Source organism: Silurus meridionalis, chromosome 29, assembly GCF_014805685.1.
Source record: "Silurus meridionalis isolate SWU-2019-XX chromosome 29, ASM1480568v1, whole genome shotgun sequence".
Lineage (NCBI taxonomy): Eukaryota > Metazoa > Chordata > Actinopteri > Siluriformes > Siluridae > Silurus > Silurus meridionalis.
Genome location: NC_060912.1, coordinates 410,641 through 425,487, shown reverse-complemented (window position 1 = coordinate 425,487; position 14,847 = coordinate 410,641). Strand labels below are relative to the sequence as shown.

At 38.4% G+C, this 14,847-nt stretch overlaps 1 protein-coding gene across 1 annotated transcript in view; it reads right to left on the bottom strand.

The window, feature by feature from the left end:
* Window positions 1-14,245: 14,245 nt before the first annotated feature.
* Window positions 14,246-14,847, bottom strand: part of stmn1a (stathmin 1a) — a 3,197-nt gene continuing 2,595 nt past the window's right edge. Inside the window, exon 5 of the mRNA XM_046843647.1 lies at window positions 14,246-14,847. This exon is cut by the window's right edge and continues 63 nt beyond it. The gene's annotated coding sequence lies outside the window, so the exon portion shown is untranslated.

The following is a 14,847-nucleotide window of genomic DNA, read 5'->3' as shown; positions in this document are numbered from 1 at the left end:
GAAAACTGACACACACGCCCTGTAAAAGCATTTTATTTTCTGCTAAACTCAGCATCTCTGAACACGTCATCACATAATCACATTCCACTTTTAATTAGATACCAAAGCACAAGTTGAGTGACAGGGCTGACACAGAGCTCTCACTTACACTCCGTCTGAAGAACTTATAAAAATAAATCAAATGCAAATAAAAGTAAACTACTGTAAAGATCCCGTCTCCAGATGTATCCACGAGGTAGAGATCAGTGTGCTCCAGATGTTTCACTTAAAATTATTGGACACATGAGACTGTAATAAATAAATACATTTATGAAATTGTTTTAGTAAATTAATCTTTATATAAAAACAAGAATTAGTTGTTGATCATTGTGTGATTTTGAAATAAAATAAATAGAATGGTGTGGTGTGCAGAGACGGCAGGTGCTGATGGATCACTGCTGTTTAAAACCCCAGAAGTGTTTCTATCCACTCTACACTCTTCTCCAGCAATGGCAGAGTTACAGCAGTGAAGCACAGGGTGCTTTAGGGTGGAACCTTCCTCACTGCCATCATTCATGGCCCTCCATAGAGCTTTTAGAGTCAGCCATTTCACCAGACCTCAGGCGTTCTCCTTCCTCCAATAGAAGTGATCTAACACATAAATATGACTGGAGAACCGTTCTCCAGTCATATTTATGTCTTTTCTCTTATCCCTCAACCCTTATCCTTCATTCCAATGGTTTTATCTTTCTGCAGAGTCAAATGTTTGGTCTTAACTTCAGCATTAATACAGGTGCCTGAACAATTATCTATGGCGTATAAACCCTACTGTCTTCAGTGTTCTGTTTTGTAGTATTTCGCTGAATGTAATGCTTCTCCCAGGGTTCAGTAGGAGTGTTTAAACCGCTCACTTCAATTATGTAAGAGATCTATAGGAAACCATCTTTAGGTGTTTTGATTGTATGTTTCTGTTGTTGATGAAACACCTGCCGTCTCACTACACTCAGTTTCTTTACTATTCACAGAGAATCAAGCCTGTATGGTGATGCTTCCACCACCATGCTTCCCCTGGGATCACAGGTGTTTTTTTATGTCATCTTTTAACTTTCTGTTAATGTTTGCTGGCTTCTCTCTTGCATTTATATTCCTTATTTCTTGTTATGGACAGCACTTTCTACACATATGCATTTTGGACAGTATTTATACCAAGAATGTGTTTTATTTCTAACTGTGGATATTTGCATTGGTAGTACACACACACACACCCCTCGCTGTGTGATACAAATACTCTTTACTCTTAATATTTATTGCAGACGTCCGTTTTTATGTGTTACTTTATCTCATAATCGTCTAAAAGCCTAGAGTCTACTTTTAGATACATAGACCTGCTCACATATAATTTTAAACTCCAGCCACAGAGAAGAAACCCTTCGGATTAAAATTCATGTGAAAAGCAGGGTCTGTGTTAGACCTCGAGAAGTGAATCAGAATTGATGAACCTCTTTACAACTCTTTAAGCATGCAGGAAATAATATTACTATCAAAGTATAGAAGCTGCAAAGTGCTAGAGGTGACCTCCTGATGCTTTAGAGCTATCATTGTTCTGGTAACAGCACATGGACTGTGGAGTGTGAGTGAGTGATTATATTATATAAAGCATCTCCACAGTAGGTAACTGATTAAACATGATTGTGCATTAAATTTACTCATTTGGTAATGATCCTTCATTCAGAAGGTAGATTTCCAGATGTTGGTGGTCAGTGGATGGATTTATGACCAGCAGTGGTGGGATTTGACCTCAGAACCTTCCAGAGAGTAGATTTAACTCAAACACTTTTTGTAACCAACACTAAACAAACCATCTGTAAAAAATAAATAAATAAATAAATCTTCTGCACCTAACATACGTAAAAATGCACTTCAGTTCATAGAAACAATCTGCTGTAGGAACCATGAGTATGGATTTGGACTGTAATAAATATAAACTATTGTCTGCTGAACTGGTTTAGGAACAGTAAACAGATGATGGAACTATAATGAGTGGTTATCTGGAGTTGAGGATGAGGATGAGGTTCCCTTCTGAGTCCGGTTCCTCTCAAGGTTTCTTTCTCATGAACTCAGAGTTTTTCCTCGCCGTTGTTGCACTGGATATCAGAGGGATATTATCCAGACTCATTTATTAATGTTAGATTTATATTATTTATTGTTTTATTTTTATTTTAAGCTGCTGTATTACAGTGTTTATTATTGAATCTCAATTGATTTGACAAACAGTCATCAGGGAAATGATGCACCACTGACCTTGAGGTTACACCCTATTAGAGATGTTAATGATGATGATGATGATGATGATGCATCAGTGGGTTTCTTACTGAGAAATGCCCCAGTTGATACTTGTTTAAGGACTTGTTCTCATTTCTGCCAAATGAAACACAACAACCTACAGATGGCTGTCTGGTCTATCAACATTTTCATTTAAGCAACAAAGCCGAGCTGACAGCCATGACTTTGATGCAGATGGTCTTTCAAGATGTTCTCAAAGTGTCTGCATTGATGATCATCTTTCTAACAAAGAGCAAGCAAGAATTTGTCAATTCATGTTTTATCAGCTGTTTGGGGATGTTGATGATCAGACTGTCTTCCAATCACCTTAATTATAAATATACACTCGCGTTTATTACTGCAGGTGAACCAAACAAACCACTGCAATCCACACTCTCCATCTGCAGCTACTTAGTGTTCCATATATATATATATATATATCATTTATTTTTGTTTGTGTGTATATTTAGACCAGAACTTTGGCCGATGCTAAACTCAGCTCTGTGACTGTGGCCCCAGGAACACAGGGGGAATCTCAAGGCTGCTGCAAAGTCATATTGTATTTGCAAAATATAACCACAAATAGCAGTTCAGAGAATCTAACTTTATTCAACTCCTGAACTTCTGCAGCAGCTACTTCACTTCACACATTTATAATTGGTCTCAACAAGACGCCCTGTGGGAAATTCTGCCAAGCGTTCTAATTTCACAGAGTGAGATAAATATCTTTCCCAAATCAGGGAACAATTGTTTATTGAGAACAGAATTTACTGATTCATATTTTATCTACAGTTACTCATTAATTATTTATTTGAGGGTTTTTTTTTGCCTTCCAGAAAGATTCTGTAAAATCTAGTTTTATTGTAATTTTGTTTTTAATTATAGTAGATTTTAATTTCAATTTTATTCTCTTGTAATTCTTTTATAAATATATTTATAATTTTTTCCCTTTTTATTTCACTGATTTTTAATTAAAAGCTGAATATTTTTAATCTCAATGTTAAATCTGGTGTTATTTTCCATCCTGTATCAGTAAAACCACATGAATATGAAGATCACTGGACACGTAATCAGATTCTACAAACGTGTGATACTTGACTGAGTGTATGATATATTTCTTTAGCAGATCATAGTAATATATGAATAAATTCTCATTTGTCTGCTAAAAACAGAGAGCAGATGTGAGAGCAAACACAAACCTCAACCTGAGTGAGAATATGAACCAAACACAAACTATGGAAATGTGCGACACAGTGAGGTGGAAGGTGAGACTCGAGTCCATGTGCTAATTAAGAATGATAATTAAGGAACAAGTGTCATTGGTGTCACATGGCTACGTCATGTGATGTGCAGGGGCTGATGGGTAATGAAGTTCATGGCCATAATCCTGACACTGCTGTGATCTACACCTGCTAAGACTTTTTAAATGATTACTTTTTGATAGACTTTGCTGAATTATTTGTGTGTGTGTGTGTGTGTGTGTGTGTGTGTGGTTGTAGAATAGATTCATTCTGGTGCAACATTTTTCCAAGCAGTTCACAGAGGCAGTAGAGGTCTGACAGCTGATCTCTGATGTAAAAATGCATCAGCTGGATGAAGCAGAACGATCTGCAGAACATCAGTTAGCTTTGATTTCAATGTGATACTGTTATGAAACAGAACATCTGCAGCAGGCTCATGGTGTGGTGATCATTTGTTCTTATGAAAGATCCTCTTTATCCACTTATTCACAGATTAAAGAAAATATGAACTTTCTCCTTCTGTCAATATTCTAAATCATTAATGTAATTTTTTTATTATAGAACCAGTCAAATACATTTTATTGTCATGATTTTATAACCTAAAGCTGATTTTAAATACAGACATGGACTGCCAATGTACTAATTATTTTATTTTATTTAAAAAAAAACTACATTTGGAGAGATTTTAATCCTGGTCATTTTTCATTTGTCAGATCGCGTCTATTACACAACAGTAAATTACAGAGCAGCTGAGCAGGTGAATGAAAGCTCTAACTGCCCTCTACTCTATACATGAGCTTACGTACGCCCAGGATTGTTTAACGTCACTCTGATCGATAGGAGTGAAGTATTTCCGTCCCACGCACCCAGACCATGTGTCCATTTCTGCTCTCTAAAACCACCAGCTACAGACGGCAGTGACATATTCCAGAAAAAACTCACAATCTGCTGACAATAGGGCTTCAACACATTTCTGTCACTCAGAACTGCATAACATACAATTTAAAATAGTATAAATGACTTAAACTGGCTTTGCACAGGGTCCATCTGCAGCCAAAACATCGTGGAAGCTAAAATAATTCTTATGCAGAAATCCTGGGACACATACAATCATCTCTACAGCAGTGGAGAAAAATAAACGTACTTTATTAACTAGTACGCAGTAATGATAGAAATACAGATCTGTTATTTTAGGATCTACTCTTGACTCTGTCTGTTGAGTCTGTAAAAGTATTCGATATTTGAATTATATAAATAATCGTAAAAACAATTAAAACAGCAGTATTTATAATGTGTTAAATATATTGTTCCACATATAAAAGTACAGAAGAGTAAAATTATTTGAATCACAAATCCTGTGCTGGAGTCGGAGAACAAACTAATCTGAAGCTCAACATCTCTGGAGCATTAAGAGGTTAAAGAGCTTTGCACCAGGTGCAGCGATGCCAACAGAGTAACTCCAACCTCTAACATTCACACCTCACACAGGTCTGGTCTCCTACAGACCAAACAAACCGAAAGAGAAAAAATCTCTGTTTCAGCAAATCAGAAGTGAAGAATAAAACTTTGTGCCTTCTTCATTAGCTTCCTTTACATGCTCTTATTCATCTTCTTCCCAAAGGAATTGTTTGTTCTAAAATTGAGAAGACGGTGAATCTTTAGTGAATACGGAATTAAAATATTCACTATTTATTTAAAGAAAAAGAATCGCGGTCTATCAGCCTTGTTTTATAAGTAGCTCCAATTTCTTTTCTTTATTCCAACTATTTAATTAAGAGTTGTGAAAACAACAAAAGCTACAGTTTTGTTTCTGAAAAACACACCTGAACATCTAAACCCCTGAACAGGACTGTGCAGAGCACAGGGTTTAGGGTTTAGGTTTAGGGGTTTAGGGTTAGGGTTTGGGGGGTTAAATGTTAGGGGTTAGGGTTAAGTTTTAGGGTTGGAGTTAGGGTTCAGAGTTAGGTTAAGGGTTAGGGTTTAGGGTTAGATTTAGGGTTCAGGGTTAGGGTTTGGGGATTAGGTTTAGGGTTTAGGGTTAGGCTCAAGGGTTGGGGTTAAGGTTTAGGGTTAGGTTTAATGTTTAGGGTTTAGGGTTAGGGGATTAGGTTTAGGGTTTAGGGTTAGGTTTAAGGTTTAGGGTTAAGGTTTAGGGTTAGGGTTTGGAGGTTAGGGTTAGGTTTAGGGTTCGGGTTTGGGGTTCAGGGTTAGGGTTAGGGTTTGGGGTTAGGGTTAGGGTTTGGGGTTAGATTTAGGGTTAGGTTTGGGGTTAGGGTTAGGTTTAAGCTTTAGGGTTGGGGTTAGGTTTAATGTTTAGGGTTTTGGGTTAGGCTTTAGGGTTAGAGTTTAGGGTTAGGGTTTAGGGTTAGGTTTAGGGTTTAGGGTTAGGGATAGGCTTTAGGGTTAGGGGTTATGGTTTAGGGTTAGGTTTAATGTTTAGGGTTAGGCTTTATGGTTAGGGTTTAGGGTTTAGGGTTAGGCTTTAGGGTTAGGGTTAGGGTTAGGGGTAAGGGTTTAGGGTTAGGTTTAATGTTTATGGTTTAGGGTTAGGCTTTTGGGTTAGGGTTTAGGGTTAGGTTTAAGGTTTAGGGTTTAGGGTTAGGCTTTAGGGTTAGGGGTTAGGGTTTAGGGTTAGGTTTAATGTTTAGGGTTTAGGGTTAGGCTTCTGGGTTAGGGTTTAGGGTTAGGTTTAGGGTTAGGGGTTAGGGTTTAGGGTTAGGTTTAAAATAAATTCGTAATCCGACACCCCGCACTGAGATTGAATTTTCTCAATCCTCATAAAATAACGTGTGAGGTGTTAGTACCGTACCCATACGCAGGTTGGTCCGGAAAACAACATCCAAGATACTAAAGTTCTGAACGGCAGCCAAAAAGATAAAAAATGGCAAAAATATATCCTGTTATATGTATTTTAATAACACAAATTTATATTAATCAAAATATCAGAGAATTAAGAGCAGCAGAGAGAACGAGGAAAAGATCACATCTCCTGTCCAAATTCTGAATCCAAAATCTGACTGCTTTCTACAAACAAAAGATGGAAGAATCTGCACATGCAAACTGTACAACATTTATTCCACCAGTTCCACCTGCTTCTTCCTCGCTGACAGCTGAGGATTTCACCACCTTCTATGATGAGATGATTGGTCAAATCTGACAGACCCTCACCTTTACCTTCAAGTCCTGCACCACTATCACATTTCTTCTACTTTTTCATTAACTCATTTTTCTCATCTATCAACAGAAGAGATCCTGCGAGTCATTTTGTCCTGCAATCGCACCACCTGCCCTTCAGATCCAACACCTTACATAATCTTCAAACCAAGATGTTCTCCTCTTCATCACCACCATCATCAATGGCTCAAAAACCCATTTAACAGAGGGAGGGAAAAAACAGGATTTCATAAAAGATAACTGAGAGAATAAATCTACACTACAAGGAAATCAAATCTCAGCTGTTAGAAGGTCCATCACGTCCATCAGAAGGTCCTCCTGTCCTGTAACATACTCATCATGAGTAGAGCAATTCCACACTTTGTCTAAATGGTGCTGCAGAAACCTTTTAAACATTTAAATGATTATTCTGCCTGCAGAACTGAACACATTCAATTACTCAGTGATTATTTCTCCCCCGAACTGCGATCAGTCAAGGAAATGAGCTGCTGATTCATCAAATGCCACGAGTGGATTTCTCCTCAGGTAATGAGACAGAGAGGGATGTGGATGAGGCTGATAATCAAGCTGAGAATTCAATGTGAACTTATCATTCTTTGTGATGTTTGCTGTCCATTTTATTGGAAACACCTGCATTTCCATGGCATTTTCTAATCATGTGGCAGCAGCACATGTTCATGTAGATTGAAGTCAAGAGCATCAAAAGTGCTTCTCCATGGCAGGGTTTTGGTGTCTGATGGCTGGTTTGGGTATTTTATACAAAATTGTCTAATAAACTTGAGAAATATTGATGATTAGGGGAGTAGAGGGGCTGATACATGGTCCAAAATGGTGACAGATTTGGAGACAGTCTGCAATTGTACATGATACAAATACAAATATATCACGTTTTTAACTAATAAAAATATCAATATGAACAGGAGGCTTTTTTAAACGAGTGGATATGAAGATATGAAGTTCACATAACGATCGTGCTCATTTACATGCCAGGATGAGGATGGGTTCCTCTCTGAGTTTGGTTCCTCTTAAGGTTTCTTCCTCATATCATCTAAGGGAGTTTTTGATTGCCACATGATTCTTACATTCTGAAAATTGTAAAAAGTGCTGAAGAAACTATCATGGGCACCTGAATCTTCTAGAGCAGGGTTACAGTGGTGTCATTAGATAACCAGTGCTTATTGTGGAAATTACCATCAACTCCATGTGCTATAAGACTGAGAAAGTGTCAGTGCTGCCATTTCTACTGACGCTGTTCCAGTGTTTTTCTTCAATAGTAATAATGGTTTATATTAAATTCCTGAGTAAAAGCATCAATGCGTTGAGATTATCGACTGTATGTTTCTGTTTATTAGGCAATTGGAATAAAAGTAGTGTCTGTCCATCTCAGGTATTAACTCCTATAATCATATGGTGTCTCAGAAGGCAGAAAGTGAGTGACATTTCCGAGCTCAAGACTCTGTCTCTGTCTACGTCTACGTCTCTGAGAGCTCCACTCTCCTTAGTAGAGCGATGACAAATGTTTAAGCTGTCACACACAAGGGCAGAGAGATCTTCCATTATTTGGATGGTTTATTAATGAATTATATTTGCGGCAGCAGAACAGCACATTACTCAAACTGCACTTGCTTTCATGCTGCATGCGACCAGATTCAGAGCAAAATCTTTTTGTTTTTACTTCATTACTGAAACACTTCATCAGACTGTTTTTCATTTTTCTGATGATTTACTAAATTGGAGAAAAACATACCCAGTCCACCCGCGTTTACACAGAAATATATAAGCGTGTTATTATGGATGGTGATATTATCAATGCTGATATTATTCATTAGAAGATTAAAAACAATTAAGTACATTTCTGCATGAAATAAACCTCATAGATGAATTCTCATGCAGACGAAGACGAAACAAGACGAAGAGCAAGAATAAGAATCACAAATTATACTGAAAATAACCGTCTCTTGTGCAGATTCACATCTTAACCTCCCTTCAAGCAATTTGTTTTACTTCCACCCACACCGACACCTTTAGATGATGGTAAAGGTGTTTGCGTAGGTGAAGACAAAACTTCTCTTTAGAGAACATTTGGAGGCTTCCTGACCCTTCCTTTTATATCGTGCCCTCGGTCCTTCTTCCCTCAGTCCCGCGTTCACCTTCTCATTAATGCACTGCCATGATTAGGACCCATTTGTTGCTCGCTCCATGACACTTCCATTAAGATGGTGTCACGATTGCCTGAAGACATTTAGCACTCTGTTTACACATGAATATCAGCACTGAGTCATAGTCTTCTGTTCAAACCTTTACATTGTTTTAATGGTTTGTTTGATAATGGAGAAGAAAAGCTTGATGAGCAGACAATGAGATCAGCAGTATCGTTTAGCCGTGTGAACACATGCAGGTACAATGTCGAGCTCAATTCTACATCGTACTACAACAGCTTGCTGATAAATTCCTCGTCGGTATGAGATTTTCCATGTAATGAACGATCTTAAATAATTCGATGGTTTTCAGGACTCATTCACTGAGGCTGAAAAGTGTTAGAGACCAAATTACAGATAAAAACAGATGAGGGAGCCAGAATTGATGAAGATAAATAAAATCCTAAATAAGTATCTTTCTAAACACACTGATCAGCCCTAACATTAAAACCACCAGCATTATATTGTGTAGTTCCTCCTTGTACATCCAAAACATCTCTGCCTCCTCAAGGTCTGGACTCCACAAGACTCTGAAGGTGTGATCTCTGGCACCGAGACGTAGCAACAGATTCTGTAAATCTTGTAAGTTGTGACATGGAGAAGAACCTCGGTGGATCAGACTTGTCTCTTCTCTTCAGACGGTTGATCAAATTGAGATCTGGGGAATTTGTAGGCCAAATCATCACCTTGAGCTCTTATGTTCCTCATCCTATTTCTGAACAAGGAGAGCTTTATTCTGCTAAAAGAGGTTCCTGCCATTAGAAAAGATTCTGATTCTCAGCACTGCTCCATGAAGCCCAGCTTTGTGAAGATCACATGAAAACTACACACATGGACTTATTCGACTATCTGTGATGCTCAGTTACACAAGAACTAAATTATGGGTTTTATAACAATGGATGTTCATCTCCACACTTCAATATTATGACCTGCATAATCCCAATTAAGACCATTTTAGATTCAGGTTTTTAACACTAGAAACTGTGAGAAGGTTCAGGAGGCCATACTCATTCATCTCTCTGTATTTCTGTGTTTTAAAACATTTCTCACAGAATAAATAAAAATCACTGCAGTATAAAAGATAAATCTTAAGCGTCAAATCCAACCTTCTCAGTAAACGCTTTTATTATACACTATTCTCTCTCTCTAGTTTAAGTTGCTTTGGATTTTACAAATCTGATAAACTGAATTACGTCCAAAAGAGGAGGAGACCTGATATGAGCATCAAGCTCATGCAGTTTTTGGAGGTCTCTGTGTAACCAGATCACTTAATCATCTCATCATCCCATCATCTTACACATCTTCACACAACTGTTCTAGTCTTCCACGTCCACCAAACACTTCTTCTTCTTCTTCTTCTTCTTCTTCTTCTTCTTTCGGCTGCTCCCATTAGAGGTCACCACAGCAGATCGTTCATCTCCAGCATACGCTACATATATTTAAAGAAGTATAAATGATTATTTATGAGTAATCAGCCTCAGGCAGCACTAATGCTGTAACCTGGATGTGGTTGTCTGGTCCTGAGGTTCAGCTGATTCTGAGCAGGTTCTGCTCATTGTATTTGTACAAAGATTTGAGTTATAAAACTCATTCCAAACCCTCACAGCTCAAACACGTCTGGTCATATTTTTCAGTATTCTCTCATTAATGAGATCCTCATGCTTCTACAGAACTGCCACTCACTAGATGTTTTTTGTTTTTTGCACCACTGTGTGTAAATAATCCCAGGAGATTCACAGGTTATGAAAAAACAAACACCTGCAACACCTAATCATGCCACGGTTACAAATCACTGAATTCACAAAGATCTTGAGCTGCATCTGCTCGGTGTAGTGCTCTGTGCTGCTGGAACAGGATTGGCTGATTTGGACATTGCCTGGTGTGTAGAGATCTTCATATTATTATTACAAGGCAATGCATGATTTTTTACGACAGCTTTTAAAACGTGAATTAAGAAAGTCATGGCATGTGATTTTATTGAACATTTCTACACTAACAGTAACTTCACTGACTTATTACACAAGCTGAGTGGGTCTGAAATAGCAGTGCAGAACACAGCGAGCCCCCTGAGGTCAACGAGCACCATGATTATGGAGTCTTGTACACAACGCGTCGGCTGCCTACGCACATTGTTAGAGTTAGGTAGTTTAATTGTGAAAAGTGACTAGCTGCACAGTCTGCTGCCATCAGTACAGGATGAATTGTCATGAACAGCCTCTGCTCTTTTCCCATGGCAAAGCTCACTCACATCCTGTTGCTCCAGCAACATCTAAATCTCTCCTCAAACACTCCTACACACTGTTCTTATGCACAGAAGAGGAACTTATTTGGCATTAAATGTAACCAATTACACCGAACCAAATCCCCAGCGTTAATTAATCACTTATGGTGTTTATGTAACTCCAGATGGTACGTACATATTAAGCGCTTAGTAAAAGGTTCGGTTTTGCAGCACATTTAAAACCTGCAGTTTGTTACAGGATCTTGAGAAAGACTAGACTTCATCTCAAACCCTGAGCTGAAATTCTCCAAATACAAAAAATAGGATTACATTGTCAGTGATGCTGTAAACTTCATGTTTTGTACAATTGTGTTTTATCTGGAAAAACAGATACAGTGGACCTTTAAAACCTTCAAGGCACATAATTGGACCATAATTTGATTTTAGAGAAATGTGTTCAAGGTACACGACAAGACCGTGCTCCAGGAGACCGTCCTCCAGGTGGAACATGCACACGGAAGGTGTATATTCATAGGTTCCTGTACCAGTGACAGGACAAGGTACGAATTCTTATCTCTGAGACTTAACCTAAATCAGGATTCACAAATATAAAAGTCCCCCTGTGTTAAAGCCTAAACGTGTAATGACTTTCAGCCAATCAAAATCATGCCTTTTATTAGCAGGACATTTAATGATCTTTTCTGTAGGTTTCTGGTTTGCAGTCTATTTTATTAGCAAACAAATACATAAACAATTAAGTCAAACAAAAAAAATGCTGCAGCAAACAAAAAAAAAAAAAAAATGAAATCACGATGGCAACAAACTGCTGACAGAAAATGTCATAATGTTATTTTAATTTGTGCTCTTCATTTCCATCATTTTTGTTTATTTCATGTTAATAGAAAAATAATCTTTGCAGCTGAAATATATATTTTTTAAATATAACATATTTAAACAAAAAGAAAGAAGAGTTTTGAAGATCATGGGTTTGTTTCTACTCCAGAAGAGCAGAATGAAGATATTTACGGGAGTTTTCTCCTGGAGGATCGGAGGTTTGTTGGGTTTCTCATCAATCCGTCCTCGAGGGCACTGGTGTCTCTATAAATGTTCAATAAGTGCTAATAATGACTGAATTCAGCTTTTCCCAGAAAAACAATAAAAATGTACAGAAATGTTTTTCTACTGCAGTCATACACTGTGTGCTTTAAATCTTACACACGGTCTGGTAAAGATCTAGAAGCAAATTATGCGTCAACAAAACCCGATTGTGCACTTTAGTAAATCCTGTAAATAAGTCGGGCCCTAAAGCAAGGCCCTTAAGCCTCTCTGCTTCAGGGTGTCACTGTAATGCTGTGCTCTGAACACAACTTCCTAATAAACTGGGCTTAAAGCATTTCACTGTGCTGTAATGTAAATGTGTCTGATGGCAGCTGGTGGATGCTGATTGGTCAATTTCTCACATTACCTGGTGTACAGGTGTTCCTAATAAAGTGGCCAGGTTTGTGTTTTAGATTTAATTTTAAAATATTTAATTTGAAATGTTACATTAAACAATAATCAATAAAGAAAATATATTTTTCAGAAATCCTGAATTTATAAATGCTGCCATTTTGTTATTCGGTGTCGGAGAACGTGTTAAAGGTCAGAGGTCCAAGTGCCTTTTTTATGCCAAATTTCTCCATTTATTAAATTATTTATACTTATTCAGGAGGTCTGACACCAGGACACAATTGTGTTTGTTTTTTCTTAAGAAAAGGTTTTTCACTGTGCTCCGTCTCTGCCTGGTCCTAAACGTTCAACTTCATCTCAGTATTTTATACAATACTGCCCTCTACTGGTGATACTGAATTCCCTCCTTCACTATCAGTACAGATGTTCGTTCTCCTCCTGCATGCATGCATAGAAATATTGGTACATTTAATTCAGTGTAGTGTTCGTACGAGTCCATGAATCTGAACCTGCATAAGCCCTTCATAAACCCCTTATGCATTCGCTAATTAATGCGACTTTCTTTAACTCTCATTAAATGTTAGAGAGATTTGACTTCATGAACTTCATGCACCATGACATTTATGGCCCTGAACTACATTTAAATATCAAAATATATATCAGAGATAAATATTGTTTCATTGTGAACACACACACAGCAGGTTCGATACAGCTGGTGAAGTGTCAGGGCACCGTTTTCTTCTGCGTTTTATAGTTTCCTCCTCCATCAAAGAAACATTCCCTGAATCTAATTCAACTACAAGAGCAGAAAAACATCAAGACAAGAGATCAGGAAGACCTTCAATGAGCTCAGGACCTGAAAATATCCAAACCTTTCGGCAACTCGTGCATGACGATCTTCGGAGAACGATCCTCACGATCTCACTTCTGCACCCACCTCGTTTGCCAGATTTGTCTTGTGCGGATTTCACCCTCTTCCTGAAGATGAAGATTCAGCTCAAAGGCGAGATGTGGAGTATGTAACATGTGGTAGAACAATGTTCACAGGGTCTCCACTCTTCTCCACAAAGAGTCAGTGTGGGTGCAGGTCTTCATCCCAAACCAGTGAAAATGAAAACCTGCACCTACACTGGTCCTCAGTGGAGAAGACTGGACACCACTGCGCTTGAACCAATGTTGCTCACAGCTTAAGCACTTGAAGCTCCAGAAGTCATTGTATAGGAGTGTGGAATATCCTCAGGGCTCGTTCACATGAAGAGACGCGTTTGTTTTCCTCAAAACGCCACCGTCAGGTTAAGAACACGCCAATACCACGAGCACACAGGCCCTGGAGGCTTCACAGGATCTGAGAGCAAAACATCTGCAGGAACAGAACTTCTATATAAATATCTCCTGTTTGGGTTACGGCTTTAACTTTCTACCACGTACACGTTCTTTTATTGACTGTAGATCTGAATATTATTCCTTCTGCACAATCATGAGTGGTTTCTTGACCAACAAGAGGATTTTGGAATAAACCCAATTTGCAACCACTCAGAGAGAAACTGAATTAAACTGCCTCTTGTTTGGAATAAACCCAAAGAAATCATTCAGTGGCCAGTTTATTAGGAACAGGTGTACTTTCATGCGAGCAGTGTGTAAAATCCACCAGTACAAACAGGTTGGTCTTGGAATGTTTTTATTTATTTTTCCCCACTGGAGTAAACAAACAGTCATCATACATGCAGTAGAACCTTACAACCGTCCTGTGCTTCAAAACTAAACCTTCATCACCTTGCAGGAGCTCCAACCAGACTGCAGGACAGAGGGAGTTTTATATAAAATATTGCTGAGGCTGTAATTTACACAGCAGGACGAGGGGTTTCCTGGATAAGGCAAACCAGGCCAATCTTCAGTGACTCGACTCAAGACCCCCACAGCTGCCACAAACTCAACTCAAGACCAGAGCTTCATTTCAGTGTGAAGACAGACAGAACAGAGAAGCACATAACGACTGTGGGCTGCATCAAGAGAAACTTTGAGAAGCTTAAATTCATAACAGGAACATGTTTCCTTCAAAACGCTACGACTACTGCCAATATCAACCCCAGCAGATCAGATCAGAACAGCTCAGAGTCTACGACTGGAATTCACATGGAAAAAAAAAAAAAGAAGAGAAGGAAAAAGCAGAGAACATGTACAACAAAGAAGTGCGAAATCTTTGGATATTTTCTTTAAAAAAACCTTTTCTAAACACCCCCACCACCCCCGACCCAGCTGATTG